The sequence below is a fragment of the Perna viridis genome, chromosome 1, assembly GCF_037379345.1.
Source record: "Perna viridis isolate PV_CMFRI_1.1 ecotype Kerala chromosome 1, ASM3737934v1, whole genome shotgun sequence".
NCBI lineage: Eukaryota > Metazoa > Mollusca > Bivalvia > Mytilida > Mytilidae > Perna > Perna viridis.
The window spans coordinates 21,123,512-21,130,460 of NC_142445.1; positions in this window are offsets into that span (position 1 = coordinate 21,123,512).

The window sequence follows — 6,949 nt, forward strand, 5'->3', positions numbered from 1 at the left end:
GCATGATGTGACAGTGGTTTAACTTGAACAGAAATATTCATACATTTATTCTGATTTCCCAAAATTCTTTCATAAAGTTTATTATTAACTTAAATATGCTGTATGAGCTGCTTTTTAGTAAGTAAATGAATTCTTTCATTGAAAAAAAAAATAATTCAGGAACGAAAAACTACTGATTTTTCAGTTAGATATACGTATAGATATATATCAGTTAGATATACCTATAGATATATATCAGTTAGATACACGTATCGATATATATATTATTTTATTTTACGAACCATGGATCCTTGTCAGGCAAGGTACAGATACATCATAATATACAAATTATTACAACTAAGATGCATGTTTTTAGTGAACAATTATACACGATACACAAGGAAATAAATTAGAATGTGAACAATATAGGTTATTATTACAGTGTGAAGTGTTAAGTGTATTGAGGTCGGGTTTAAAAAGAGACAATATAAGGTCAAAAAAACGCTATCCATATCTATACCCACGAAATTTGGAAAAATGGGCGTGGAATCACAACGCTTCTGGCTACAAGTTCCCGTGGTCCAATCAAGTCGACTGCAAATTTCGGTAAACTGTACACATGTTCCTCATCAACGACATTATAACCAAATACTTAGGAAGTCTAGATCAAAGAATAAATTTACAAAAATTGAAGTACTCAAAACTAAAAATATCGAAAAAGGAAGCCAAATCTGGCACCGAGAAGTTCTACCATGCATGTGGAATACAAGTAATGACGTTTCGGCGTTTTGGTGGTTTCGAATTTTGTGCAACTGCAAATTTCGGTAAATAATCTATGATAAAACGAGTACGACATGCCTGATTACTGACAGGTGTAATAGGGATGTATCTTCACTACTATTTAATGAAATGATACCAACGGCGTGGATGCAATCTTGAAAAGTACATCAACTGTCCAGATGATTAATGTTAGGGATTTTTTTTCCAAAAGGTTCAGTCGTGTGATCAGAGGATATTACTATGACATTGTAGATAAGCGAAACTGTATCAAATGGAAATCGGAATGAATTGCCCATTGAATGTGATTATTCTGTTAAATTCGAAGAAATATATCTTAATTGACTATACAAATTCTGAAAGGATTCAGTTTAATGGCAGCCTTGGAAGAATTATAAACACTATTTAAAGCTGTATATCTTTATTTTGAATACTCCGAGATTATAACAACAAACAGTAATCATAAAACATAAAAGAGCACTAAAACGATGAATATTATAAGAGGGAATCCAGATTCCTTTACGCCAATTACATATTTTGGAGGGTATCATTTGCACCACATATAGTCCATGTACCACACACATCCTATGTGACCCGCCCCCTTTGCGGAATTTTCGAGACCACATTTTTACAAACTTTTTTATCATCTATAGAAGGAAAAACTGGCAATTACTTCAAAAGTTATGAAACATTTCAATTGAAAATATAACACAGCCATGATTTTTTTATGTTTTCGATTTTTTATCTTGAAAGAACAATATTGAACTTAATTACAGCATGGAAGTAGATATTATAATTCCATGGTTACAGTTTCGTTATCCTAAAATATCCTCCATCGTTTTTGCTTTACTTTAAGTCCACACATTATAATATTTACTAATATTTCACGGCAGTTGAAGTGAAAAACCTACCCCTACCCCAAAACAAAACCAGTGAGTTTACCTTTAAAAGAGTTACATTTTGTACGTTTAAATTATATACATCGTAAAATCAAATTAAAACTAGATTAAATTCAGTTAAAAAAAAAGTTTGAATAAAGAAGTATGGTTTTACGGTATAAGAACACTAAATTAAGGAAAATTTTGAAAAATGGGCAAGTTTCAGATCTTAAATATTTGCTCATATCTCTGATTTTTGCCATGCAACTTTAAATAATTGATTTATATCGATGATCTTTTTTACTTTTATTATATATTTTAATCAGACCTGTTGTCGTTGTCAACTAAATGAATAAAAAATTGTATTTTATTTATTCATCAAAATTTCATTTTTGGTTCATATCAGGTTTTCTTTAGATCATTACTGAAAATATATCTTTCACAACACTTGTTACTCCCGTAGTGGTATTAATTCAATGTGGATCCTGAAAAATTCAAAAGATCTTTTGGAGACAATCAGTTCAAAACTATTATCTGAATATAATAGCATTAAAACCTATGATTTTTCAACACTGTATACTTCTATTCCCCATACTCAGTTAAAATCCCGACTTAAAAACATTATACATCGTTGTTTTTCCAAAACAGATGGTACACCTAGATACAAATATATAGTTCTTGGTAGAGATTCCTCATACTTTGTAAGAAATAATTCCAAATCATCTTCCAAATATACAGAGGAAGATGTTTACAAAATGCTGGAATTTTTAATCGACAACATATTTGTCCAGTATGGTGGACGTGTTTTTCAACAAACGGTCGGCATTCCAATGGGAACAAATTGTGCTCCTTTACTAGCTGACCTATTCCTTCACTCTTATGAGGCTGGCTTTATAGCTGATCTGATCAGAAAGAAAGAACATTGTTTGGCTAGATCCTCCAATCTCAGTTTCCGCTATATAGATGACGTGTTATCTTTAAACAATCCTAATTTCGGGGATTTGATACATCGCATCTACCAAAAAGAACTTGAGATAAAAGATACTACAAACACTGTGAAGTCAGCCTCTTATCTTGACCTACACTTAGAAATCGATGGTGAAGGAAAACTATTGACCAAACTTTACGACAAACGTGATGACTTTTCATTCAGAATTGTCAACTTTCCTTTCATCTGTGGCAACATCCCTTCGGCTCCTGCGTATGGAGTGTTCATATCACAGCTTATACGTTATGCCAGAGCTTGCCGAAACTACGCAGACTTTTTGTATCGTGCTAGAACTCTTAACAAATAGGCTTCTGGAACAGGGTTATGTTGCTACAACATTGAAGTCATCACTACAGAAGTTTTATGGTCGTCACCATGAACTCGTGGATCGTTATGGTGTATCCATCAGCACCATGAAAACTGATTTATTCAACGGGTCATAGTTTTCCTTTCCTCGTTTGTCTACCCCGGACTTGACTTTTTATGAGCAACTCGGCGGGTGTTTCTAGAAAAGCAGAGGACGCTTACACCTGGTCCATGCTCCCAGTTTTAGTGGAGTCCGAGTTCCTCATTTACTTTTGTTACTTTTGTATGTATGATTTTAGTTACTTTATGTTCTTTGTTGTGTATGTCTGTTTTCCATGTCTGGTCTTTGTCCCTGGATTACATTCTTTTGATTACCGCTATAACCTTAGTTCCCTTGATTACTCTTTCCAGAAACGAAATATTGCAAGTCCATAGAATTTATCAAAGTCTTGTCATATGTGTATATAATCTCAAATAAGTTAGTTGTTGAATTCTTACACTTATATATCTATTTTGGTTTAGTTGGTACAATACAGTTAGGTCATTTCTGAATATCTGGTCTCATTTTGTTGAAATAAAGCTGTTTTGAGGCAGCCCGCACAGAAATTTCTAGTGTTTTGTCATAAAAAAGTGCCTATTTTTTTAAATCCTTGGTGTGTGGAGGTTCAAATCATTTATAAGTAGTTTAGTGATTATTGTTATGAAATCCAGTAGCCATGGTTACATACTGAAAAAAAAAATTACTGAGTTTTAGTACAAATCCGGGGTGCCTTTCCAAAACTATCAGCCAATTACTGTTTCATAAAATATCAGGCACTTAGACACTACCACAGGATGAAAGCATGCATGGAGTAGTTGGGAAAAGCTGAGGAGAGAACCTAATACGGCAGGGGACTGAAACGTTCTGTATACCATTCTTCCTGTAAATTACACCTGTTTACCATTACATATATTACATCTGTCTATGTATAAATGCTTAACAACATTTAAAAAATATATCCACCAAATTTCAACTTTTAATTTCAAGTTTTACAAAATTTGACCGGGGTAACTTGATGTGCGAAACAATGCGCCTTAATGTAACTGTATAGTGCACCTTTAGGTTTCCACAAAAGCAGTACTCAAATGATTAAATTTTTAAATCAATTGCTAGCCTTAATTTGTTTTATTCTCAACACATGTTTCAAAATGATCTAAAATATTTCGTTCAGGTACACGAAATGACAATTTTAAATGTTCCTTCCTGTAAGCAAAATAAGAACTTACAACGTGGAAATGAAACTTATAGATTCGAATTTATATGTATTAATATTAATGAAAATTTGAAAATCAAAATACTACTGGTGGTTCAACGGTTCCTGAGGGTTTTCTGGTTACGAGTTATTCTTGCGTACAATCAACAATAAATTCTTCTAGAACACCTTCATGTTTGTTCTTATTCTACCCATGGGAGGTTAATCCTTGAAACACGCGTGCTGTATACCGAAGTTGGCCATGCATGTTGAAGAGGATAGCACAAATTCTATGCTATAGAAATCGGTTGAACCATTAAACTACGGGTAGATATTGACTATTTTGTTCTTATCCAAAATAATGTTGCATGTAAAACAATTTTATTTTGAATATTAAACTTTGCACATGGTTCTATAGCTACTGATACGACTTTACTTCTTGGAACACGAGTGGAGCATACCGATATTTATATACATTGTAATTTGTATTTATCAGATCATAGCAGATTACGGAGATTTTCAATGTACAATAAACTGAAATGTTGTGGTTTTTTTGGGGGCCAAATACAATAAACTGAGACTAAGAAATCCACAACTTATGAAATGAATTAATAAGAACCAAATATCAAAAATTCATTTAGAAATCAACAAAAAGGCCATCATTTTCTGAAAAGAAAATATTAATTTTGATATTTGATGTTGGAGATAGCAACTATCGCGTGGTGCAAATTTAGAGTCATGGTAAAGGAGCTATTACAGAATATCAAATTATATCGATAAATTTAATAGTCCAATAAAAAACAAAAACCAAAAACAAATAAAATTTTCTATTATCTCCGGATTCAAACCTTAGTTTATACTGTAAAATAATATTAAGAACGTATACACACATTGGTACCATAGTTTTTTTTTTGAAATCTCAGTCCTAAGTTGCCTAGAAGAAATATAAACATTTCAAACAGCAACATCGAGAAAAAAATACGAAATTGCCCATTTTTCATACCCTGTCAAACATCAATGCACACTTTTTACGAATTTTGCCACCTACTAAATGAAAAAAAAATATCAAACTGGCTTAACTGAAAACTTTTAAATGACGCAAGTAAGTTTGTAGAATAAGTAGCGAAAATAAGTTTTGGACATCTAATTGGAACAAACGCATAAAATATTATGGGTAACATGTAGACTTGAAGACCGCATCCGCTGAATTCACATGTATTACAATGTTTCTCTTCAAAATTTACATCAAATTTCATTTATTCCATCTTTAGTGCACGCTTTCTTGCCTATTAGATATCTTAAGAAATCCGAAAGTCAGGGGAATTATGATATGAAAGTAAATCAAGACTTTTTTCCCAAGTAATTGAGATTCATTTTGTAAAACTACTACCGTATTATTCACTTCCAAAGAAAGAATATAGGTACAACATATTGTATCTATGATAATGCCGAATCCCTCCAACAGGTCTACTGGTACTCCTACAACGTAAGAAGTTGGAATTTCGTTCCTCCATACCCTAAAATGGTTGGTCACTTTGATAACAGTCGTCATATTTAAAATGTTTTCTTGGTATTTAACAAAAAAAAAAAAATAGGATTTTTATTGCTTGAATTCCGGTAGGTCAAACTTTCATGTAAATCAAAGGCTTATTTTTATATTTTGATACACGTTTAGCATATTCGCATTTGCAGTAGTTTTCAACATGTCAGATGCTAGAGGTTAGGTTGGAAAGTCAGAAACCAGCTTGCCGGAAACCTCTAGCATTGCACGAGTAATCTACTGGCTTTCGAAACACCTGGTAATATATATACCAGTAGATCAATATTTCATTTCATCAATATTATGTTCAATGCCACAATATGTTTTAATTAATTCTACTGAATTCACTGACATTGTACAGATGTAAATATTTACCAGACTTTTGAGAAAAACAAACTGAAAAGAAACTAATCATAACTAGTGGAAAAACCTCCCAATAGATGAACTAACCTCTTTTTCATGCACACTGCAAATTTGTATAAAAATATGTATTTGCAATATGACCTATTTACCTTTAAATTAATCATAAAGAACATTCCAAATGAAACTATTCATTTCATATTTGAAAATATTATTCTGACAAGCCTTTTTCAAGGAGATATAATTTATATCAGAAAATGTTTCATAAAAATGTAATTGGAATTTTAGCTTTATGAAAAAAAAAACGAAAAATATTAAGGTTGCTCCAAATCCAAAAGTATGACAGGTAAGTTTTAGAAAATTCTCTATAAAATGTAAATAAATCTCATAAAATTTACCTACATAATGGCTTGATTCTCTTGAAGTATTTTTCTGTGATTGATTATTTTAATTACTGGTAATTTGAAAAACAGGCTCCCACGAGCATGAATTATTTTTTGAATCTCACAAGTGGGCACTTTTGTTTCACTCAAAATACAGTTAGAAAATAATGAATTCCAGGCATTTTTTGATATTTTGCATCAAAATAACCATCTTTAAGCACTTCAACTGATTACATCAATCACAACATTTTCAAATCAAAATAAGAATAATCATAGAATGCTGTTATTATTTTACACTTTTATGGGAAATACCAGTAACTTTTTTTTTTTTGTGCTCATTGATTTTCTTATCAACATTACCCCCCTTCTAATGTATGTTCATCCAACATCTCAGACAAAATTAGAAAAATATTAGGTATGATGAAGCCTAAGTAAAAGATACTGTGCTAAGAATATCCCACACAAAACCATTCCTGAAAAAAAGACATCATGCAAAAGTAATATAC